We start from the raw sequence: 27299 nt of genomic DNA on the forward strand, positions 1-27299 counted from the left end.
TCTGAGAACTGATCAAGGAGGTGAATTCACTTCCAGTGAATTCAACAAGTACTGTGAAGAGAATGACAACAAGAGGTAACTGTCTGTCCCCCGGACTCCATAGTAGAATGCCCTAGCATAGAGAAACAACTGAACTATAGTTGAAGCAGCCAGAACAATGTTGACCTAAGGAAAAGTTGCTCACACCTTTTGGAGAGAAGCGGTGAGCACTCCAGTCTACACAATGAACCGGGTACTCATCAAAAAGGGTAAGGATAAAACACCTTATGAGTATTGGACCGGTAAGACACCAGTGGTAAGCTACTTTAGAGTGTTTAGTAGAAAATGTTATATCAAGAGGAGTGAACATCAAAGCAAGTTTGATGCTAAATGTGATGAGGGAATATTCCTAGGGTATTCCACAAAGAGAAAAGCCTTCAAATATTTCAACAATAGGACTCAGAGAATTGTTGAAAGCATCAATGTTAGAGTTGATGAAACCTCTAAGAAATCTGAGGAAACCGATAGTGAGCAAGTAGGAGATGAACTGGTAGTAACCTTCTGGGAACCAGTTGCAAAACAGCCTAGCACTAGTAATAGTGCTCCTACACCAGTAGATGTTGATGCTAATGAAGATGAGGATGAAAAAGAAAAGCAAGAGTAAACAACTATGATCATTCCTAGGTATGTAAAGATGAATCATGATCCAAAGCAGATCATAGGAGACAAGGATGTAGGAATTCTTACAAGAAGAAAGGTTATCGAAAAATCTTGCATGATCTCTAAATTTGAGCCTAAAACATTTAAAGAGGCACATAAAGATGAAGACTGGATCAAGGCAATGGAAGAGGAACTTGACCAAATAAAAAAGAATGGTACATGGTTTTTGGTACCCTGACCTGAGCATAAAAATTTCATAGGCACCAAATGGGTTTTCAGAAATAAGCTGAATGAAGATGGCACAGTGGTAAGAAATAAAGCCAAACTGGTGTGCAAAGGATATGCTCAAGAAGAGGGAGAAGACTATAGAGAAACCTTTTCTCCAGTAGCTAGATTGGAAGCAGTTTGTATGCTTCTTGCATATGCAGCATTCAAGGGATTCAAAGTATATCAAATGGATGTAAAATCTGCATTCTTGAATGGAATACTAGAAGAGGAGGTGTATATAGAGCAACCAGATGGGTTTTCCCTATCAGAAGATAGTAACATAGTGTGTAGGCTACATAAAGCCTTGTATGGACTAAAGTAGGCACCTAGAGCATGGTATGAATGCTTGCACTCCCATCTTGTGAAGATTGGATTTGAGAGAACAAGTGAAGATAGCAATATCTACCTGAAGTCAGAAGGAGATCTGTAGCGTCCTAAAATTGCGACACTTGCAATTTCGACTGCATTTTGGTCTTCACGATGGCGACGCAACACGCAACCTGAATGGAGACCCTAAAACTTGCTCACGACACTGAAAACTGCATTTTTCAAGCACCCTGGCCTGAACCTCCTTGCACCCTGCTGTCCTGGGAGGTGGGACCAGAGTGCCCAGCGCCCTGGTCCCTCAGGACCAGGGCGCCCAGCGCCCTGGTCCCTGGGTCCTATTTTGGGCCCGGTCTCCTAAGGGGTCTCGGGTCTTTTTGTTTGCAAATTGGAAATTAACTTTCCTGGTCGGCCTAAGGTCAGGAAAATCAGTCTATTAGCCCTAATTGACAAGTATATAAATGACATTTTCCTCTTTCATTCGATATGATGGAAAAGGCGTGGAAACTATACTCAAGCATTCAAGCATTCAAGCATTCCTTCAAGCAATTGATCATTTCAAGTCTCCATTCAAGGCTAAGTGTTGCATTCAAGACAAGGATTCAACCATTGAAGAGGAGATCATATACTACATGCTACAACATACAACATACAACATCTAAACCTTCGCACATAAGGATACCAACATCCTTAGAACAAGGTATTAGTACTTGTTTTGCAGTCATTTACATTTACAGCTCTTGCTCATTTCTTGGTTAATTCCAAAACTGGGGTTTGACCTAAAGGCAAACCCCTAATCCCTAACCCCCCAATCGTCTTCGCTTTTCTGTGTATAGGTTGCAGGTACGCGGCTGAAATTGAAGATCTGGAATCCTTGTGCAGAGACAAACAGATCCCCCTTCGTTTCGCGGATTTTTTGGAGGACCGTGGCGCCGGGCGCCATCGTCCCGACAACTTTTGCTAAAATTTGCAGGACAGCGCCGTATCGACATTTTACTGCTAATTCCAGGTCCGCAGCTTCATCCTATAACCCGAACTCAGTTTATAAGCGAATCTTTATGACTTTCTATGCATGCTTAGCTTAATTTCCGTAACAACATTCTTTACAAAAGAGGGTAGCCTTGCTTTCCTAACCCTTGAAATTCATTTAGCATCCTATCTTACATTGTGTGGGATTGGATCTTATGAGTTTCAACCCCTCTTTTGAATGTAAAGTCTCTCCCCTAAGTGAAAAACCATCGAATCCTAGCGAACCTCCCTTCTCTCTCTTCGGAGTCCGAAGAGGGGAGAGCAACTAGGGTTCGATCGCGATTTTTCCGCTTTACATTTTGGTGAACCCGACGTGAACATCCTTTCTGATTTTTCATGCTTAGATCTAAAAAAATTGATTACATTTCCATGTTTGATCTTTTGCAAAATTTTAGAGGTGATTGCATAAAAACCCTAAAATTTCTTTTTAGTAATTAAACTTGTGAAATATTTAATTGTTAATGCTTGTTTCAGATCTTCCCTTCTATTACAAATTTTCAATTCATATTTGTGCTTTAATTCTGAAAATTAAGTGGTTAAGTGTCAAAACCCTAATTTTTGAAACCCTCTTGATTCAACCTTTGTCCGACAATTTCACTGATCAAAACATCTCCAAATCAGCTGTAACTTTGGATTCGGCAATAAAATCATAATATCTTTCATCCCTGAAAATTTGGAAAAAAGTTGCGAGGACCGTGGCGCCGAGCGCCATCGTCCCCGACATTTTTTCCGAAATTTCGGGAGCAAGATCTTACTGTATTTTCCTGCTAAAATCCAGAATTTTGGCTGATTTTATCAATTTTAACACCTTCAAAATAACAGTCAAAGTTGGTCTTGTGATTGCTTGGATTAAGGCTTCTAAACATTTAAAAATCATTGAAATTGAAATTTTGTGTCAAAATTGTGTTCTTACTGTCCTAAATCTGAAAAGTGTGTTATCATTTATTAAAAATTTCAGTGCTTTATTCAAATTCTTGCATTTTGTGACTTTTGAAATTAAGTGCTTAATTACAACAACTTTAATTTCCGCTTTCAAAATTGAATTTTGCGTGAAATTGAGTCAATTTTCAAATTTCAAAATTTGCATTGCTCTTGACATTCCCTCTAAAATCATAAAATTCAAAATTTCAGTTTCCCTCTCTTTTTCAAAATTCAAATTTTGCATTTTTCGACAATCTTGGTAGGGTTCAATTTTGAGATTGGAACTTTAATTTGGCCTACCTACAGATCGTAAAATCACTCAATTTTTTCAGATTAGCTTTAAAATCATCATACCTTTCATCCCTGCAAATTTTGAAAAAAAGTTGCAAGGACCGTGTTGCACTCCGGGTGCCACGGTCCCGGACATTTTTTCCAAAATTTCGGGAGACTGTTGTGATTGCATTTAACAGCTTAAATCCAGAAGATTGGCTAATTTTACTGAAAATTGCTACCTCTAAAATCAAAACTTTCTCTCTCTTTCTAGTGCATGAGTTTTACAACAATAAGTCCTACTTACACTATTCCCGTTAGACGAAGCCGTAGAATTAAGTCTTTCCAAGGTTTAACTACTGAGGAGATGGAACCTAATTTGAATAGCCTTTTTAACGAGGACATGGGCAATTTCTCTAAACCTCCTTATGATGAAGAAGCTCTCCATGAGGTTTCTGAAGAACAACTTTCGAAATTGGATAACCAATTTGACGATTTTCGACAATGGATGTCTCATGAGTACCCCGATAGTCAAGCTCTTCCTTTAATTGGGGGTCTAAAACGTATGCTTCAAAGTGATAAGAATGGAATTGATATTTTGCGTGGTATTTCACACATTGTGAATTTGAATGTGATGCCTATGAAGAGTTGTGCTGAAACTTTGGGTTATACACAACCTCCTACACAAGTCAATCATTCTATTCCTTTGACAACTCCTATTGCTAGTATACCTACCTTTACATCAAACATCATGGCTACCTCTATACAAGACATTCCTCCCGTGATTACTAGTCATGGGGGCAACCCTTCTTGTTCAATTAACCCTATTCCTTCATTCAATCCGACTTCTTCATTCATTCCTTCAATGAGTGTCCCTATTATATCTCCACAAATGAACATGACGCAAGGGGGCAATTCATTCAATCATTCCATTCCTCCTTGTAGTGTTCCTCCTGTCCAATCATCTCCTATGACTAATTATCATAGGGTCCCACCACCTTACTCTTTGCCTTCTTTCAATAACATAACACCTCCATCTCAATCTAACACATCCAATATGAACTCTTCGACCGAAGCGACCATTAACAATCTTGCACAAACTGTCTCTTCTTTACAGCAACAAATTGCCTCTATGAATCGATCTAAGTTTAGTGTGCCCACATTTGATGTTGCGAGCCCACTTTCTCTTGACATTGTTTGAGCTATCCCTCCTAAACATGTTGAAATCCCGCATTTGGAACTTTATAATGGTAAAGGAGATCCTCTAACACATGTTAAGACTTTTCAAACAATATGTACCGATTTCGCTTATGACCAAAGGTTGCTTGCAAAACTATTCACTAGAACATTAAGAGACAAAGCCCTACAATGGTATTTCTCGTTGCCTTCTTATTCTATTACTTCTTTCAGACAACTTGCAAATGCTTTCATTCAACAATTTCAAAACAATATAAGTCCTAAAGTTACTTTGATTGATTTAATGCATTGTAAACAAGGTGTTAAAGAAAAAGTGACTGATTTCATTGGTAGATATAAGCATTTGTATGCTCAAATTTCTTTTCCAGTGCCTGACAATTATATTCAAAGAATCTTTATTTCTAATTTACAAAAAGATATTCAAGACAAACTTCTATTTTCTGAGTTTACTTCTTTCCAACAGTTGTGCGCCACTCTTCACAATTATCAACTGACTGTGAGTCAAATGGAACAATCACATCCTATGGCTCCGAGTGATAAGGGTGATAGCAGTCAACAACCATTTGGGAAGTTTAAGCCGAACAGAGATTCCATCAAATTCAATGAAAACATCATCAACAACAATGTGAATGCAGTATCAGGTGTGCCTCCTATTTCTGAATTTTTCAAGAAAGAAAGAAAGTATACTCCTTTGAATGAATCATTGCATAGTATTATGAATAAATTATTGGAACAAAATGTGCTTACTCTTCCTCCTATAAGGAAAATTGATCCTGCAAAGATTACTTCACCTTATTTTGATAACAAAGCTTTTTGTCAATTTCATCGTCAGCCTGGGCATGATACTGAAAAATGTTTTTCTTTAAAGGGTAAAATTCAAGATTTGATTGATAACAATACTATCTCTGTTTCTGGAGTGAATGATAAAGGCAACACATTTGTAGCTCCTCCTAACAAAAATCTTCAGATTTTCACTGATCCATTGCCTTCTCATACCTCTAATGCAATTGAGGCTAATGATTCCTCTCTCTCATCTGATGGTCTTGTGTCTATGACTCCGAATGTGATTAACTTTGTAGAGCAGCAAGAAATCCCTAAAGAACCTTCCATCACATTTGATTCTAGTGAAACCATTAGGGCACCTGATGGTCCTTTATACATAGTTGCAAAAGTTAAGAATACACCTTGCCGTGGAGTGCTTATTGATCCTTCGTGCATGGTTAATGTTATTACTGAAGAATTTCTTTTTACTTTGCAATTGAATCAAGTGATATATGACAAAACAGATGTGATTGTGAAATTATTTGATGCATTTTCTTCTCCTGCAATTGGTTCTATTAGATTGCCTATTGAGGTCCATAACAAATCTCTTGATGTGAACTTTTCTATTATTCCATCTTCCAAACAATTTCGTGTGAAGCTTGGCTATCCTTGGCTATCTTCCATGAAAGCTATTGCTTCTCCTATTCATAAGTGTTTGAAATTTCCCCATAATGGTGAAGTTGTTACTCTCAATCATAGTCTCTTTAAACCAGCTGAAAGAACCTCTAGTGTTCGTATTGATTACTTTTGGCCTAAACAATTCCAATCTCTTCCTCCGCGAAGTGATCATCTTTTCAAATCTTATCAAAAGTGGAAAACAGATATGATCCTATCTCTAAGTGAACCTAGAGCACCTAAACTTGATATTCCTATCATTCTTGAGAAGGAAGTTCTTCCTTTGAAAGATAAAACTAATGTCTTTCCTCAAGAAGATTCTCAACCCATCCCTATGGATGTGACTATGTCTATACCTAATAAACTTCCTAAGAGTAGACCTATACCTCCTCGTCATGATGGACTTGGTCTTCTCCCTAAACCAAAAATTCCTCCTTTATATGGAGCAGTTCCTCCTCCTTCTTTTTATAGAGAGAAGAGACCTTCTTCTTCTCCTATTATTCAGCCTAAGAGACCACAACCTAAACACCCAAGTGCTAAGGATGAGAACATTCCTCCTCCTCAGTCTTCTCCACTTCCTACTAAGACTAGACGAAATCATTCTGCGCGTGAATGCCGGCGAAAGCGTCGTCTTAGAGCTCAAACTTTACAATCTCCAAAAACACTTTCAACGAGCATTATTCCATTTTCTCCTCAGCCGGACATTGAGCCTAAATCTCCTAAACATAAGATGCATGATGGTCTTGATCCTGTACGAGTTAAAGATCCTATTTTTATAAATCTTGATGATGATATAGATGAAAATGTTATTCATGATGAAAATGTTACTCCTCTTTCTTCTGATAGTGAATATGAACTTGTTGATGTCGATAACCATTTATCTAATGAATTTTCTAAAGCACTTATCCTAGCTCCTAGACAAGAACAATGTGGCTCGGAACATGAACATAGCCCTTGTTTGGATCTTGTGATAGCTCCATCTGCTGTGTTGGATGTTCCTCCTCTGGCGTGTTCCCTGCCTTCCCGAAACATTGATCAGCAAGATCGGGGGGTAGATGACATGCTAGACTAGTTACATTAGCATAGCAGATTCTCTTCTCCTCTCTTGTGTTACTTCTTCTATATGTTATTCTCATTCTTCTATTTGTTGTCCTTAGTGTTGTCTACTTGAGGACGATGCAAAGTATTGAGATCTCTCGATCTCTCTCATGTTGACTCAAAAGACACATGTGTTCCCTTCTTCTAGGTGACCTTCCTTGATTGGGGAATGAAGAACAATTATGCATACATACATATGATACATATACATGAATTATCATACAGCATACTGACCCCGAGGAAAGTGAAGTCACCTTGTGCTTTGTGTTTTGTGTCTATTATCCTTGGGTTTATCTCACACTTGGGGGCTAAATCCTTGCGATAACGTGCTCCTTTCCTTTTTCATTTCTTATGTGTATCACTACGTTAAAACAATCACCCCCGGTGACGCGTGTGCGATCGCTTTAACGTAGGGGGGCATACATCTCGTTCATATCTTTTCAAGATACTTGAAAATTTCTTGGCAAATTTAGCCTTGCCTTGAAAATTTTTGATATCTTTCTTGCATGACTCATAGTGAGGGAGCCTTACTATTGACAGTCATGGTTCTCCTTCGTGATCTTCCCTTTTACTTTGTCAATCAAAGTCGTAAGATCCTTAGTCCACTGGGGGCTTGGTGTATCTTGCCTCCTTGACGTGGTGAAAGTCTTTCAATGTTGTTTCCTTGTACTTTACCGGAAGTATGAGCATACATACTCCCGCTAAAGTGGGGGCTAAATGTAGCGTCCTAAAATTGTGACACTTGCAATTTCGACTGCATTTTGGTCTTCATGATGGCGACGCAACACGCAACCTGAATGGAGACCCTGAAACTTGCTCACGACATTGAAAACTGCATTTTTCAAGCACCCTGGCCTGAACCTCCTTGCACCCTGCTGTCCCGGGAGGTGGGACCAGAGCACCCAGCACCCTGGTCCCTCAGGACCAGGGCGCCCAGCGCCCTGGTCCCTGGGTCCTATTTTGGGCCCGGTCTCCTAAGGGGTCTCGGGTCTTTTTGTTTGCAAATTGGAAATTAACTTTCCTGGTCGACCTAAGGTCGGGAAAATCAGTCTATCAGCCCTAATTGACAAGTATATAAATGACATTTTCCTCTTTCATTCGATATGATGGAAAAGGCGTGGAAACTATACTCAAGCATTCAAGCATTCAAGCATTCCTTCAAGCAATTGATCATTTCAAGTCTCCATTCAAGGCTAAGTGTTGCATTCAAGACAAGGATTCAACCATTGAAGAGGAGATCATATACTACATGCTACAACATACAACATACAACATCTAAACCTTCGCACATAAGGATACCAACATCCTTAGAACAAGGTATTAGTACTTGTTTTGCAGTCATTTACATTTACAGCTCTTGCTCATTTCTTGGTTAATTCCAAAACCGGGGTTTGACCTAAAGGCAAACCCCTAATCCCTATCCCCCCAATTGTCTTCGCTTTTCTGTGTGTAGGTTGCAGGTACGCGGCTGAAATTGAAGATCTGGAATCCTTGTGCAGAGACGAACAGATCCCCCTTCGTTTCGTGGATTTTTTGGAGGACCGTGGCGCCGGGCGCCATCATCTCGACAACTTTTGCTCAAATTTGTAGGACAGCGCCGTATTGACATTTTACTGCTAATTCCAGGTCCGCAGCTTCATCCTATAACCTGAACTCAGTTTATAAGTGAATCTTTATGACTTTCTATGCATGCTTAGCTTAATTTCCGTAACAACATTCTTTACAAAAGAGGGTAGCCTTGCTTTCCTAACCCTTGAAATTTATTTAGCATCCTATCTTACATTGTGTGGGATTGGATCTTATGAGTTTCAACCCCTCTTTTGAATGTAAAGTCTCTCCCCTAAGTGAAAAACCATCGAATCCTAGCGAACCTCCCTTCTCTCTCTTCGGAGTCCGAAGAGGGGAGAGCAACTAGGGTTCGATCGCGATTTTTCCGCTTTACAAGATCAAATTCTAATCTATGAGGTATTTGTTGATGACATAATTTTTGGAGGAGATGACAAGATGAGTCATGATTTTGTAGATGAGATGAAAAAGGAGTTTGAGATGTCACTTATAGGGGAGATTAAGTTCTTCATTGGACTACAGATTCAACAAATGAAAGATGGAATCTTTATCACTCAGTCCAAGTATGTCAAAGAGGTGTTGAAGACTTTTGACATGGAAGACAGCAAACCGGTTGGTACATCGATGGTGACCGGTTGTAAATTATTAAAAGAGAATGATTCAGGGTTGGTAAATGAGAAGGAATATCGATCAATGATTGGTAAATTACACTATGTAGTACATAGCAGACCGGACATTGCACATGCAGTGGGCATTATTGCACGGTTCCAGAAAAGCCCAAGAGAATCCCACTTGGCAGCAGTCAAGTAGATTCTGAGATATCTGAAGGGAACTATTGACTATGGATTATGGTATCCATATAGTAATGATTTCAACCTGAAAGTGTTTATAGATGCTAACTGGGCTGGTAATGTGGACAACCGGAAGAGCACAACCGATGGTGCATTCTTTCTTGGTGGTAGACTAGTCTCATGGATGAGTAAGAAGCAAAGTTGTATCTCTCAGTCTACAACAGAAGTTGAATATGTTGCAGCATTTATGAACTGTACCCAAACAATTTGGATGAAGCATGTATGAAATGGCTTCAAAGTTCCTATATCTGAACTGGTAAGTATATTTTGTGACAACACAAGTGCAATTAACATTTTCAAGAATCCAGTTTTACATGCTAGAACCAAGCACTTCAAGCTCAAGTATCATTTCTTGAGGGAGAAGGTTCAGAGCAAAGAAGTTGTATTGGAACATGTTTCTAGTAAGGAGTAGTTGGCAGACATATTCACCAAGCCTCTATCGAAGGCTACCTTTACCTATTTGAGAGGTGAATTAGGGGTGCTGCCCCTTTCTAAGGTGAACTAAAGGTGTGTGCTCCACATCAGTCAAGACTTACATTGATATATCTTTTTTAGGATTGATGTGTCAAAGGATGCTACTCCTTAGGGGGAGCAACATAGTGGAACATAGATGTCTATGCCTCCACTTTGGCATTGTTGTCAAAGGGGGAAAAGATGTGAAGCGGAGAAGATATCTCTAATATTGGGGAGAAGAAGTGAAGCAGAAGTAGAAATATATCTTTGTATATTGCCATCAATACCAAAGGGGGAGATTGTTGGCATCTGTGCAAAGCATAATGACATGATGATATTGTATGTTGTCATTGATGTCAATATGCTGAAGTATGAACCAATATGTTGTAGTAAGAAAACTGGCAAGAGAACTGTTATGATGATGTAAACCAGTATTTGTGAAAAAGTGAAGCGGTATGTTTGTCCAAGGTGAATCGGTAATGGAAGTTTTGTATTGGGGTTTCATTTGGCATGACTACTGGTTGGTAGTCTCAGCTTTAGGGTTTCCGGTTGATGGATTCCAAGCTTGTGCGATTCAACCAATGACATCTTATGATGAGTTAGCATTGTATGAAGACCAGATAAGTGTTGCCATGTCAGCCTTGTGCGCGTGAAGGATTTCCTTGAGGATCTTGCATGGAGAGCGATCCTATCTACCTTAGGAATGTGCGAAGTCTCTGTAACTGGTGGAGAGCGCGTGATGAGTTATTAGCTTCTAGAAGTGGCAAAGAATGAATGTTGGAGAATGTCTTGAGATCTGTTAAAGACTGTTGTACTTGATGTAGTGTGATTAACGGTTAGGATTGAACCAACTAGATTATAAAACCTACATATTTAGGGTTTATGCTACGGACTTATCTATTTCCTATAAGGTCGATGATGTTTTTCATTTTGAAGTTGTTGGCAAATGGTATGTGTGTATCCCAGTGAGTGATACTTGATTCTTGCCAGACCAGAGAAGTGTGTTGATACCTGCAGAGTATGATTGTAGAAGAAAAGGAGCGCAAGTGGATCTGCCTTGGCATTGAGTGTTGTTATTAGATTAGTGTATTACCTGTTGACTTCTAACCATTTCAATAGTTGGAAAATCCCTTAACTGGGTAGCTTTAACAAGCTTTTGTGTAAATCATTTAACAGGGTGACTCAATTCAATGAGTTCTTCAAATCCTCTTGCGAGGTAACCTTTAATAGGGTTCTAACCTTTAACCGGGTATTTAGCTATCCCTTAATTGGGTGATCCCTAGTAGGATCGGTTCCTAGCAGAACCAATTGTAAAAGTCTCTAACCGGACTAGGATCCTAACAGAGTGTACTTCAAAAGAGTTCAAGAACAACTTGTGGGTATTCATCCCCACCATGGTTTTTCCCAGTTGGGTTTCCACATGAAAAATCAGTGTGTCATGTGTGATGCCTTTCATGTGATGGTTTAGTGTTTTATGTCAAACTGGTAAAATATGTTGAACTAAGCAGTCATTATGTTTCTGATGATAGATTACTTGTTTATGCATAAGGGTGAAGTGGAAATGAGGTATTATATTGTATGGAAAGCTAAGGGTTACAAGTTTATGTCTTTCACATTCTCACTATGTTTTACCGGTAGTAATCTGGTTTAGACCGGTGTTAGTGCTTGCCAGTCAAAGTGCACTGTTTGCAGTCAAACCGGTTCAAGAAAAGTGTTTTTTCCTGTACTGATTCACCCCCCCTCTTAGTACTGGTTTGGTATTAACTGTTCATCATTTATTCATCAATCTCTACTTCAGAACTCAAAAATTTCACACCTATCAATCTTGCACACTCTAAACTAGTAAACTTGTCAAACTGGCGACTAATTAACTAGCAAGCTAACTCACAGTCACTTTTGCAAAACCTAGTCAAACTAGAAGGGATCTATGACAAACATTGCTAAGTGAATGTGCATAAATTGGAGAAAATATTAATGCCTTAAACTTAGTTTAAAGTTCATAAAAATACATTAAATGATGGAGCAGCATGAAAAATAAATAGCGAGAAATATGACATAGTATCTAGAGAGAGAGAGAGAGAGAGAGAGAGTGAGAGAGTGAGAGAGAGAGAGAGAGAGAGAGAGAGAGAGAGAGAGAGAGAGAGAGAGAGAGAGAGAGAGAAATTTGATTATGGACTATGTCTACGAGTCTAACCCAACTGAGTAACCGATGTATTATTAATGCTCAACATGCAGGAACATCTTGTATTGCAATACAAACTTTTGTAGGACCACAAAGTTTTGACTCAATTCCTCACTCAAATCGCCTTGCACAAAAAGGCTCGGCAATGGCCACAAGTCTGATTTACAAAGAGCAGGAAGACAACTTTTCCTAAAAGGCACTACTACAAAAAGACGAGCATCATTACATCTAAGAGAGAAAAATAATCTTTTTTCTCGAGAATTCTCTCCACAACAAATCCCCTTACAAAATTCCCTCTTTAATGCTTCCCATCTGAGACAAAGTACTCTCCTCTAGTTCTCCCCCACTCAAACTCATAACTTACCCCTCTTTTAATGCAATGTTATATGCTAAATAGGGGTTAACCAGTATTATTTCACAATATTTCCCCTATCTCCTAATTTTAAACTAAAAAATATTTAAAGATGGCTTTTATTGAATTGGGCTTCATTTTATGGCTAGCATAGGGGTCTCAGGCTAAACTCGAGCCCATTTATTTTCAGATCGACACATGCTTCAAACAAAACCAAACTCTACCATAAATCATCGTGCACAATCCGTTGGCACATCGGTGGAAAGGAGAATGCAAAAGATGATGGGTTGGTGGTTAAAATCATTGGCCTCTCCATTATACTCATTTTTGGGGCCGGTTTTCTTTAAATAATTACACCGAGAGGTGTTCCTATACAGTCGCAACAGGGGGAGTGAAGGATAGAATAAAAGTAGAATACTCTGTGTAAACATTAAAGAAAATAGAAACATGATGGAAAACCAAGCACCACCTGAAACTACATGGAGCATAATGGAAATAAGATTAAAATTATATTATTATATTATAATTAGGGTAGAGATTGCCCATTTGTCTACATAAAAAAGAAAGTTGGGAGAGTTACAAAGCATGGAATTGGAAATGATTAATGTATGGCATGTTATGGAATTGGAAGTGGATTACTAACTGTAATGTATGGAAGTGCAAGAGTTATTTATAATGGCATTCTTGTTTTCAGTCATTTACAATGGTACTCTCTTTGTCGTTGTTTAGAAAATGTTGAAGATCAAATTCCACAGGCTTGCACAAAGCTGCATCCTGATTAATTGTCAAAGAATTCACAAGGAGTAGTGTTCCTGGAATAACATAATATCTTTTCTTGGTCTTTGGAAAAAAAATTTGGATGCTGCATTTTTGTTATCTTATTTGCCATCCATTCTGCGTAGATTTTTCATTAAGATTCTCAGAATGCTTTAGTTGCAACCTGTTTCTGTACAAATAGTTTTAATGCATCCATTATAATCTCCACCTTTCTTCATCATACACTTTTCATAGGATATCCAAGCATGTAGTTATCTGATTATTTGTATATGTTTATCTTACATACATACCCTTTAGTGTATATAGATGGGTGACTTGCATGTCTATATGTCTTGCTATCTTTTGCTATCTTCATGACAAAAAAAAGGTCTTTATGAAGGCTGCCAATGAGGCCGACCAAAGAGCTAATCAAGCTAGCAATAGGCTTCAACGAACGCTTACCCAAATTGTTTTTTTTTTTTTTCTGATATCCTATGTTTGAAATATGAGGATTTTTGTAGGTGAGAAAGGCAAAGATGGATGTTTGCAACTATTTTTGTTTTTGCTTGCTACCATCCCTATGTTTTGATGGATTCCCATACCTCTACCAACACTTCCATTTTGTTGCAAACTGGAAGAAAAATGAAAGGATATGTTGAATGCCCAGATCAAGTATGGCATCAAAGTTTCCACAAGCAGAGATAAAGAAAGATCATCCTAAAAATGTAGATATCTACATTACCCTTAATCCTTATTTAGGAAAAGGCCTAGATTATTGGAAGAAAAACAGAAAAATCAGTTTGCTAGGATTTTCATAGAGTGATAAAACAAATAACTTTTATATTTGGCAAGTTATTGTTGTCTAAAAAGAATGTTATTATTGTTAATTTATTTTCTTTTAAATAAAAAATTAAGAGTAGTCATAGTGATGAAAAAGAGAAGGAAATAATCACAATTTTGAATTTAGAAGCATCCATAGGATTTTCTATGTTTCTAAATATTAAACATAAAAATATAATGTTTCTAAATTCAAAAAATCTAAATTACATGTTTAGTAAAATATTTCAAAAATAATATTTAATTTTCATTTTAGAAATATCAAAACTTAAAATTATGTTTCTAAATTGAAAGAAACAATGTTACATGCACATAAATATTTTAGATAAAATATTTATTATTAAAATGCAATTTATAATTTATCATATAATAAGATTTTTCTATTTATATCTAATTTTCTCTTAATTGAGTTTGAATTCTTTTATCATATGTTAATAGAGCATAAAATTTATTTGTACTTAAATTTAAAATTATTTCTTATAGTTGTCTTGATTGATTAATTATTAGGTGTTGCTATTAATAAAAACTCTAATCGTGAAAGGTATTTGGAAATGTCAAAGGAATTGATATTTTGTAGTTCATTTTATTGACACTAATATATTTTGGACTTCCAAAATTTTACAATTATATTGAAAGTTTAATTCATTTTATACTTAATTTAAATTCATTTTATACTTCATTTAAATTCATTTTATACTTCATTTTAATTGATAATTTATACTTCATTTTAATTCATTAAAGAAGGTGATTTTTTTATTTTTTATAGTGATAGTAAGTGTTATGAATGGAAATATTATTTCAATGAACTTCATAATTTATATATTCAAGTGATATATTACAAGAATTAGTATATTAAATATTTAGTATCAATTAAATATCAAAAAATTTTCATTTTCATAAAGTGATAAAACAAATAACTTTTATATTTGGCAAGTTATTGTTGTCTAAGTAGAATGTTATTATTGTTATTTATTTTTCTTTAAAAAAATTAAGAATAGTCATAGTGATAGAAAAGAAAAGGAAAGAATCTTAATTTTGAATTTAGAAGCATTCATAAAATTTTCTATGTTTCTAAATATTAAACATAAAAATATAATGTATCTAAATTCAAAAAATCTAAATTCCATGTTTAGCAAAATATTTCACAAATAATATTTAATTTTCATTTTAGAAATATCAAAACTTAAAATTATGTTTCTAAATTTTAATGGATGTTTCTAAATTGAAAGAAACAATGTTACAAATACATAAATATTTTAGATAAAATATTTATTATTAAAATGCAATTTATAATTTATAATATAATATGATTTTTCTATTTATATCTTATTTTCTCTTAGTTGAGTTTTTATTCTTTTATCATATGTTAATAGATCATAAAATTTATTTGTAATAAAATTTAATTTTTTTTATAAAATAGTTTTCTATCAATTTTTATGCAATTTTTTTTTTTAAATAAAAGGGTTAAAGAATGGTAATGTATAAAATAAATTTTTAATATATATTTTACTTGTTATTTAAATATTTAAAAAAAATAAAAATTAAATGTTTCAAATTATTTCATAAATCTTAAACACTCAATTACTTTTTTTGTAAAATTATTATGATGGATAGGATTAGAGTTAGGGTTTGACAAGCACTCAATTAACATTTTGGTTTAATTACAATTAGGGCTACAATTTAATTTTTAGTAAGGTTAGGGTTAGAATAAAGTTTTCAAAGAGTGTTAGTGTTAACTTAAGGTTAAGATACGATCAGGGTTAAGGTTTAGGGTTTAATCATAGTTAGATTAGGTTTATATTCGATATTAGATATAGTAAGAGAGTTGGGATTATGTTTATAATTATAATCCAACCCTAATTTAAGAGTAATAGTAATTTTAACCCTTAGGTTTAGTATTAGGGTTATGTTAGACATACATTTACTATTATTAGGGTTCAATTAGGGTTAGGATTAGGAATTTTGGTTTAGTATTAGGGTTATCTTAGTGATATATTTATTAGTATTAGGGTTCAATTAGGGTTAGGATTATGAATATATTTTAATTAGAGTTTAACTATGATTAGAGTTTAATTAAGGTTATAATTCAGTGAGGGTAGTAGCTATAAATGAATTATAATTTAATTATGTTTAAGCTTAGTATTAGGGTTAAAATTACTGCTACTCTTAAATTAGGTTTTGATTATAATTATAATAATAATCCTAACCCTCTTTCTATATCTTATATATAATATAATCCTAATCTAACTATAATTAAACTCTAACCCTAATTGAAACTTAATCCTAATTAAATTTTAACCCAAACCATAACCCTAATTGAGCTCTAATTCTAATTAACCCTAACCTTAACACAATTTAATCATAACCCTAATTCTAATCTAAATCAAAATCTAATACTAACGTTGAGTATAATTAAAGCCTTATCATAATCAAACCCTAACCTTGGCAATATTCCTAACCTACACCTAACTGAACCCTAAAATAACCTTATCTTACCATAATTGGAACATAACCATAATGTAACCCTCAACATAAATATACCTTGAAATTAAGCCCTAACCCTAAACTTAACCCTCATCCTAATTGAAACTTAATCCTAATCTATCTGAAGCCCTAGTCCTAATTGAACTCCAATCCTAGTTAAAACCTAAGACTAATTTAATTGAATCATAACCCTAATTGACATCTAATCATAGCCCCAACTATAATTAAACCCTTTCAATAGTTAAACCCTAACTCTAATTAACTATAAAATTAACCCTCAACCCTAATCCATCTAATTGAATGAGAATTTCAACTCTGAACTTAACTCTAACCACACAGTTAAACCCTACCTACAAATTGAACTTTAATCTAAACCTATAATCGAACCATAACTCTAATATGAACACTAACACTAATTGAACCTTAATAATAATTGAATTCTAGCCCATAACCTAACTTTAATTGAGATTCAACCCAAATTTAACCCTAACCACAATTCAATTAAATCATAACCCTAATTCTAAGCCTAATTGAACTCCAATTCTACCCCTAACTATAATTAAAATATTGACATAACCTTAATTAAACCTGTAGCATCCTAAAATTGTGACACTTGCAATTTCGACTGCATTTCGGTCTTCACGATGGTGACGCAACACGCAACCTGAATGGAGACCCCGAAACCTAATTATGAAACTGAAAACTGCATTTTCTTGCACCCTGGCCTGAACCTCCTTTGCACCCTGCTGTCCCGGGAGGTGGGACCAGAGCGCCTAGCGCGCTGGTCCTTCAGGACCAGGGCGCCCAACACCCTGGTCCTTGGGTCCTATTTTGGGCCCGGTCTCTTTTGGACTTCCGGTCTTTTTGTTTGCAATTTGGAAATTAACTTTCCCTGGTCGGCCTAAGGTCGGGAAAATCAGTCTATCAGCCCTAAATGACAAGTATATAAACTACATTGTCCTCTCCCATTTAGGGAAGAAGGTCAGATGTGTACAAAGCGTGGAAACTATACTCAAGCATTCAAGCATTCAAGCATTCAAGCATTCCTTCAAGCAATTGATCATTTGAAGTCTCCATTCAAGGCTAAGTGTTGCATTCAAGACAAGGATTCAACCATTGAAGAGGAGATCACTTACAACATACTACATACAAACATACAACAAACAACAACATCTAAACCTTCGCACATAAGGATACAAACATCCTTAGAACAAGGTATTAGTACTTGTTTTACAGTCATTTACATTTACAGCTCTTGCTCATTTCTTGGTTAATTCCAAAACCGGGGTTTGACCTAAAGGCAAACCCCTAATCCCTAACCCCCCAATCGTCTTCGCTTTTCTGTGTGTAGGTTGCAGGTACGCGGCTGAAATTGAAGATCTGGAATCCTTGTGCAGAGACGAATAGATCCCCCTTCGTTTCACGGATTTTTCGGAGGACCGTGGCGCCGGGTGCCATCGTCTCGACAAATTTTGCTCAAATTTGCAGGACAGCGCCGTATCGACATTTCATTGCTAATTCCAGGTCCGCAGCTTCATACTGTATTCCTATCTCAGTTTATAAGTGAATCTTTCTCACTTTCTATGCATTCCTAGCTTAATTCTTCAATGCACATTCTTTACAAAAGAGGGTAGCCTTGCTGTCATAACCCTTGAAACTCATTTAGCATCCAATCTTGCATTGCGTGGGATTGGATCTTGTGGGTTTCAACCCCTCTTTTGAATGTAAAGTCTCTCCCCTAAGTGAAAACCATCAACCCTAGAGTGAATCTCCCTTCTCTCTGCTCGGAGTTGGAAGAGGGGAGAGCAACTAGGGTTCGATGGCGATTTTCCGCTTTACATTTTGGTGAACCCGACGTGAACATCCTTTCTGATTATTCATGGTTAGATCTGAAAATTGGATTCCTTGATTACATTTCCATGTTTGATCTTTTGCAAATTTTAGAGGTTGATTGCATAAAAACCCTAAATTTTCTTTTTAGTAATTTAACTTTTGAAATGTCTAAATGTTAATGCTTGTTTCAGATCTACCCTTCTATTACAAATTATCAATTCATATCTATGCTTTAATTTTGAAAATTAAGTGGTTAAGTGTCAAAACCCTAATTTTTGAAACCCTCTTGATTCAACCTTTGTTCGACAATTTCACTGATCAAAACATCTCCAAATCAGCTGTAACTTTGGATTCTGCAATAAAATCACAATATCTTTCATCCCTGAAAATTCAAAAAAAAGTTGCGAGGACCGTGTGCACTCCGAGCGCCATCGTCCCCGACATTTTTTCCGAAATTTCGGGAGCTAGATCTTACTGTATTTTCCTGCTAAAATCCAGAATTTTGGCTGATTTAATCAATTATAACACCTTCAAAATTATAGTCAAAGTTGGTCTTGTGATTGCTTGGATTAAGGCTTTTAAACATTCAAAAATCATTGAAACTGAAATTTTATGTCAAAATTGTGTTCTTACTGTCCTAAATCTGAAAAGTGTGTTTGCATTCATTCAAAATTTCAGTGCTTTATTCAAATTCTTGCCATTTGTGACTTTTGAAATTAAGTGCTTAATTACAACAACTTTAATTTCCGCTTTCAAAATTGAATTTTGCGTGAAATTGAGTCAATTTTTAAATTTCAAAACTTGCAATGCTTTTGACATTCCCTCTAAAATCATAAAATTCAAAATTTTAGTTTCCCTCTCTTTTTCAAAATTCAAATTTTGCATTTTTTGACAATCTTGGTAGGGTTCAATTTCGAGATTGCAACTTTAATTTGGCCTATCTACAGATTGTAAAATCACTCAATTTTTTCAGATTAGCTTTAAAATCATCATACCTTTCATCCCTGCAAATTTCGAAAAAAGTTGCAAGGACCGTGTTGCACTCCGAGCGCCACGGTCCCAGACATTTTTTGCGAAATTTCGGGAGACTGTCGTGATTGCATTTAACAGCTTAAATCCAGAAGATTGGCTGATTTTACTGAAAATTGCTACCTCTAGAATCAAAATTTTCTCTCCCTCTCTAGTGCATGAGTTTTACAACAATAAGCCCTACTTACACTATTCCCGTTAGACGAAGCCGTAGAATTAAGTCTTTCCGAGGTTTAATTACCGAGGAGATGGAACCTAATTTGAATAGCCTTTTTAACGAGGACATGGGTAATTCCTCTAATCCTCCTAATGATGAAGAAGCTCTCCATGAGGTTTCTGAAGAACAACTTTCAAAATTGGATAACCAATTTGACGATTTTCGACAATGGATGTCTCATGAATACCCCGATAGTCAAGCTCTTCCTTTAATTGAGGGTCTAAAATGTATGCTTCAAAGTGATAAGAATGGAATTGATATTTTGCGTGGTATTGTACACATTGTGGATTCGAATGTGATGCCTATGAAGAGTTGTGCGGAAAATTTGGGTTATACACAACCTCCTACTCAAGTCAATCATTCTATTCCTTTGACGACTTCTACTGCTAGCATACCTACCTTTACATCAAACATAATGGCTACTTCTACACAAGACATTCCTCCTGTGATCACCAGTCATGGGGGCAATCCTTCTTCTTCAATTAACCCTATCCCTTCATTCAATCCAACTTCTTCATTCATTCCTTCAATGAGTGTTCCTATTACATCTCCACAAATGAACATGATGCAAGGGGGCAATTCATTTAACCATTCCATTCCTCCTTGTAGTGTTCCTCTTGTCCAATCATCCCCTATAATTGACTATCATAGAGTCCCACCACCTTACTCTTTACCTTCTTTCAATAACATAACACCTCCATCTCAACCTAACACATCTAATATGAACTCTTTGACTGAAGCGACCATTAACAATCTTGCACAAACTGTCTCTTCTTTACAGCAACAAATTGTGTCTATGAATCAATCTAAGTTTAGTGTGCCCACATTTGATGTTGCGAGCCCACTTTCTCTTGACATTGTTCGAGCTATCCCTCCTAAACATGTTGAAATCCCGCATTTGGAGCTTTATAATGGTAAAGGTGATCCTCTAACACATGTTAAGACTTTTCAAACAATCTGTACTGATTTTGCTTATGACCCAAGGTTGCTTGCAAAACTATTCACTAGAACATTAAGAGACAAAGCCCTACAATGGTATTGCTTGTTGCCTTCCCATTCTATTACTTCTTTCGAACAACTTGCAAATGCTTTCATTCAACAATTTCAAAACAATATAAGTCCTAAAGTTACTTTGATTGATTTAATGCATTGTAAACAAGGTGTTAAAGAAAAAGTGACTGATTTCATTGGTAGATATAAGCATTTGTATGCTCAAATTTCTTTTCCAGTGCCTGAAAATGATATTCAAAGAATCTTTATTTCTAATTTACAAAAAGATATTCGAGACAAACTTCTCTTTTCTGAGTTTACTTCTTTCCAACAGTTGTGTGCAACTCTTCACAATTATCAACTGACTGTGAGTCAAATGGAACAATCACATCCTATGGCTCCGAGTGATAAGGGTGATAGCAGTCAACAACCATTTGGGAAGTTTAAACCAAACAGAGATTCCATCAAATTCAATGAAAACATCATCAACAACAATGTGAATGCAGCATCAGGTGTGCCTCCTATTTCTAAATTTTTCAAGAAAGAAAGAAAGTATACTCCTTTGAATGAATCATTGCATAGTATTATGAATAAGTTATTGGAACAAAATGTGCTTACTCTTCCTCCTATAAGGCAAATTGATCCTGCAAAGATTACTTCACCTTATTTTGATAACAAAGCCTTTTGTCAATTTCATCGTCAGCCTGGGCATGATACTGAAAAATGTTTTTCTTTAAAGGGTAAAATTCAAGATTTGATTGATAATAATACTATTTCTGTTTCTGGAGTGAATGGTAAAGGCAATACATCTGTAGCTCCTCCTAATCAAAATCTTCAGATTTTCACTGATCCATTACCTTCTCATACCTCTAATGCGATTGAGGCTAATGATTCCTCTCTCTCATCTGCTGGTCTTGTGTCTATGGCTCCGAATGTGATTAACTTCGTAGAGCAGCAAGAAAACCCTAAAGAACCTTCCATCACATTTAATTCCAGTGAAACCATCAGGGCACCTGATGGTCCTTTATACATAGTTGCAAAAGTCAAGAATACATCTTGTCGTGGAGCGCTTATTGATCCTTCGTGCATGGTTAATATCATTACTGAAGAATTTCTTTTTACTTTGCGATTGAATCAAGTGATATATGACAAAACAGATGTGATTGTGAAACTATTTTATGCATTTTCTTCTCCCGCAATTGGTTCTGTTACATTGCCTATTGAGGTCCATAACAAATCCCTTGATGTGAACTTTGCTATTATTCCATCTTCCGAACAATTTCGTGTGAAGCTTGGCTATCATTGGCTATCTTCCAAGAAAGCTATTGCTTCTCCTATTCATAAGTGTTTGAAATTTCCCCATAATGGTGAAGTTGTTACTGTCAATCATAGTCTCTTTAAACCAGCTGAAAGAACTTCTAGCATTCCTCTTGATTACTTTTGGCCTAAACAATTCCAATCTCTTCCTCCGCGAAGTGATCTTCTTTTCAAATCTTATCAAAAGTGGAAAACAGATATGATCCTATCTCTAAGTGAACCTAGAACACCCAAACTTGACATCCCTATCATTCTTGAGAAGGAAGTTCTTCCTTTGAAAGATAAAACTAATTTCTTTCCTCAAGAAGATTCCCAACCCGTTCCCATGGATGTGATTATGTCTATATCTAATAAACTTCCTAAAAGTAGACCTATACCTCCTCGTCATGATGGACTTGGTCTTCTTCCTAAACCAAATATTCCTCCCTTATATGGAGCAGTTCCTCCTCCTTTTTATAGAGAGAAGAGACCTTCTTCTTCTCCTATTATCCAGCCTAAGAGACCACAACCTAAACACCCAATTAATAAGGATGAGAACATTCCTCCTCCTCAATCTTCTCAACTTCCTACTAAGACTAGACGAAATCGTTCTGCACGTGAACGCCGGTGAAAGCGTCGTCTTAGAGCTCAAACTTCGCAATCTCCAAAAACACCTTGAACAAGCATTATTCCATTTTCTCCAAAATCTCCTAAATATAAGATGCATGATGGTCTTGATCCTGTGCGAGTTAAAGATCCTATTTTTATAAATCTTGATGATGCTATAGATGAAAATGTTATTTTTGATGAAAATGTTACTTCTCTTGCTTCTGATAGTGAATATGAACTTGTTGATATTGATAACCATTTATCCAATGAATTTTCTAAAGCACTTATCCTAGCTCCTAGAAAAGAACACTGCGGCTTGGGATATGAACATAGCCCTTGTTTGGATCTTGTGATAGCTCCATCTGCTGTGTTGGATGTTCCTCCTCTAGCGTGTTCCCTGCCTTCCCGAAACATTGATCAGCAAGATCGGGGGGTAGATGACGTGCTAGACTAGTTACATTAGCATAGAAGATTCTCTCCTCCTCTCTTGTGTTACTTCTTCTATATGTTATTCTCATTCTTCTATTTTGTTGTCCTTAGTGTTGTCTACTTGAGGACGATGCAAAGCATTGAGATCTCTCAATCTCTCTCATGTTGACTCAAAAGACACATGTGTTCCCTTCTTCTAGGTGACCTTCCTTGATTGGGGAATGAAGAACAATTATGCATACATACATATGATATACATGAATTATCATACAACATACTGACCCCGAGGAAAAGCGAAGTCACCTTGTGCTTTGTGTTTTGTGTCTATTATCCTTGGGCTTATCTCACACTTGGGGGCTAAATCCTTGTTATAACGTGCTCCTTTCCCTTCTCATTTTCTTATATGTATCACTACCTTAAAGCAATCACCCCCGGTGAGGCGTGTGCGATCGCTTTAACGTAGGGGGCATACATCCCGTTCATATCTTTTCAAGATACTTGAAAATTTCTTGACAAATTTAGCTTTGCCTTGAAAATTTTTGATATCTTTCTTGCATGACTCATAGTGAGGGAACCTTACTACTGACAGTCATGGTTCTCCCTCGTGATCTTCCCTTTTACTTTTTCAATCGAAGTCGTAAGATCCTTAGTCCACTGGGGGCTTGGTGTGTCTTGCCTCCTTGACGTGGTGAAAGTCTTTCAATGATTGTTCCTTGTACTTTACCGGAAGTATGAGCATACATACTCCCGCTAAAGTGGGGGCTAAATGTAGCGTCCTAAAATTGCGACACTTGCAATTTCGACTGCATTTCGGTCTTCACGATGGTGATGCAACACGCAACCTGAATGGAAACCCCGAAACCTGATTATGACATTGAAAACTGCATTTTCTTGCACCCTGGCCTGAACCTCCTTTGCACCCTGCTGTCTCGGGAGGTGGGACCAGAGCGCCTAGCGCCCTGGTCCTTCAGGACCAGGGCACCTAGCGCCCTTGTCCCTGGGTCCTATTTTGGGCCCGGTCTCTTTTGGACTTTGGGTCTTTTTGTTTGCAATTTGGAAATTAACTTTCCCTGGTCGGCCTAAGGTCGGGAAAATCAGTCTATCAGCCCTAAATGACAAGTATATAAACTACATTGTCCTCTCCCATTTAGGGAAGAAGGTCAGATGTGTACAAAGCGTGGAAACTATACTCAAGCATTCAAGCATTCAAGCATTCCTTCAAGCAATTGATCATTTCAAGTCTCCATTCAAGGCTAAGTGTTGCATTCAAGACAAGGATTCAACCATTGAAGAGGAGATCACTTACAACATACTACATACAAACATACAACAAACAACAACATCTAAACCTTCGTACATAAGGATACAAACATCCTTAGAACAAGGTATTAGTACTTGTTTTACAGTCATTTACATTTACAGCTCTTGCTCATTTCTTGGTTAATTCCAAAACCGGGGTTTGACCTAAAGGCAAACCCCTAATCCCTAACCCCCCAATCGTCTTCGCTTTTCTGTGTGTAGGTTGCAGGTACGCGGCTGAAATTGAAGATCTGGAATCCTTGTGCAGAGACGAATAGATCCCCCTTCGTTTCGCGGATTTTTCGGAGGACCGTGGCGTCGGGCGCCATCGTCTTGACAACTTTTGCTCAAATTTGCAGCACAGCGCCGTATCGACATTTCATTGCTAATTCCAGGTCCGTAGCTTCATACTGTATTCCTATCTCAGTTTATAAGCGAATCTTTCTCACTTTCTATGCATTCCTAGCTTAATTCTTCTATGCACATTCTTTACAAAAGAGGGTAGCCTTGCTGTCATAACCCTTGAAACTCATTTAGCATCCAATCTTGCATTGCGTGGGATTGGATCTTGTGGGTTTCAACCCCTCTTTTGAATGTAAAGTCTCTCCCCTAAGTGAAAACCATCAACCCCAGAGTGAATCTCCCTTCTCTCTCCTCGGAGTTGGAAGAGGGGAGAGCAACTAGGGTTCGATCATGATTTTTCGCTTTACATTTTGGTGAAACCGACGTGAACATCCTTTCTGATTATTCATGGTTAGATCTGAAAATTGGATTCCTTGATTACATTTCCATGTTTGATCTTTTGCAAATTTTAGAGGTTGATTGCATAAAAACCCTAAATTTTCTATTTATTAATTGAACTTGTTAAATGTCTAAATGTTAATGCTTGTTTCAGATCTGCCCTTCTATTACAAATTATCAATTCATATCTATGCTTTAATTTTGAAAATTAAGTGGTTAAGTGTCAAAACCCTAATTTTTGAAACCCTCTTGATTCAACCTTTGTTCGACAATTTCACTGATCAAAACATCTCCAAATCAGCTGTAACTTTGGATTCTGCAATAAAATCACAATATCTTTCATCCCTGAAAATTCAAAAAAAAGTTGCGAGGACCGTGTGCACTCCGAGCGCCATCGTCCCCGACATTTTTTCCGAAATTTCGGGAGCTAGATCTTACTGTATTTTCCTGCTAAAATCCAGAATTTTGGCTGATTTAAGCAATTATAACACCTTCAAAATTACAGTCAAGGTTGGTCTTGTGATTGCTTGGATTAAGGATTTTAAACATTCAAAAATCATTGAAACTGAAATTTTATGTCAAAATTGTGTTCTTACTGTCCTAAATCTGAAAAGTGTGTTTGCATTCATTCGAAATTTCAGTGCTTTATTCAAATTCTTGCCATTTGTGACTTTTGAAATTAAGTGCTTAATTACAACAACTTTAATTTCCGCTTCAAAATTGAATTTTGCGTGAAATTGAGTCAATTTTTAAATTTCAAAACTTGCATTGCTTTTGACATTCCCTCTAAAATCATAAAATTCAAAATTTCAGTTTCCCTCTCTTTTTCAAAATTCAAATTTTGCATTTTTCGACAATCTTGGTAGGGTTCAATTTCGAGATTGCAACTTTAATTTGGCCTATCTACAGATCATAAAATCACTCAATTTTTTCAGATTAGCTTTAAAATCATCATACCTTTCATCCCTGCAAATTTTGAAAAAAGTTGCAAGGACCGTGTTGCACTCCGAGCGCCATGGTCCCGGACATTTTTTCTGAAATTTCGGGAGACTGTCGTGATTGCATTTAACAGCTTAAATCCAGAAGATTGGCTGATTTTACTGAAAATTGCTACCTCTAGAATCAAAATTTTCTCTCCCTCTCTAGTGCATGAGTTTTACAACAATAAGCCCTACTTACACTATTCCCGTTAGACGAAGCCGTAGAATTAAGTCTTTCTGAGGTTTAATTATCGAGGAGATGGAACCTAATTTGAATAGCCTTTTTAACGAGGACATGGGTAATTGCTCTAATCCTCCTAATGATGAAGAAGCTCTCCATGAGGTTTCTGAAGAACAACTTTCAAAATTGGATAACCAATTTGACGATTTTCGACAATGGATGTCTCATGAATACCCCGATAGTCAAGCTCTTCCTTTAATTGAGGGTCTAAAACGTATGCTTCAAAGTGATAAGAATGGAATTGATATTTTGCGTGGTATTGCACACATTGTGGATTCGAATGTGATGCCTATGAAGAGTTCTGCTGAAAATTTGGGTTATACACAACCTCCTACTCAAGTCAAACATTCTATTCCTTTGACGACTTCTACTGCTAGCATACCTACCTTTACATCAAACATAATGGCTACTTCTACACAAGACATTCCTCCTGTGATCACCATTCATGGGGGCAATCCTTCTTCTTCAATTAACCCTGTCCCTTCATTCAATCCAACTTCTTCATTCATTCCTTCAATGAGTGTTCCTATTACATCTCCACAAATGAACATGATGCAAGGGGGCAATTCATTTAACCATTCCATTCCTCCTTGTAGTGTTCCTCTTGTCCAATCATCCCCTATAATTGACTATCATAGAGTCCCACCACCTTACTCTTTACCTTCTTTCAATAACATAACACCTCCATCTCAACCTAACACATCTAATATGAACTCTTCGACTGAAGCGACCATTAACAATCTTGCACAAACTGTCTCTTCTTTACAGCAACAAATTGCATCTATGAATCAATCTAAGTTTAGTGTGCCCACATTTGATGTTGCGAGCCCACTTTCTCTTGACATTGGTCGAGCTATCCCTCCTAAACATGTTGAAATCCCGCATTTGGAGCTTTATAATGGTAAAGGTGATCCTCTAACACATGTTAAGACTTTTCAAACAATCTGTACTGATTTTGCTTATGACCCAAGG

This window comes from Cryptomeria japonica, chromosome 9 (genome assembly GCF_030272615.1).
Source record: "Cryptomeria japonica chromosome 9, Sugi_1.0, whole genome shotgun sequence".
Classification (NCBI taxonomy): Eukaryota; Viridiplantae; Streptophyta; class Pinopsida; order Cupressales; family Cupressaceae; genus Cryptomeria; species Cryptomeria japonica.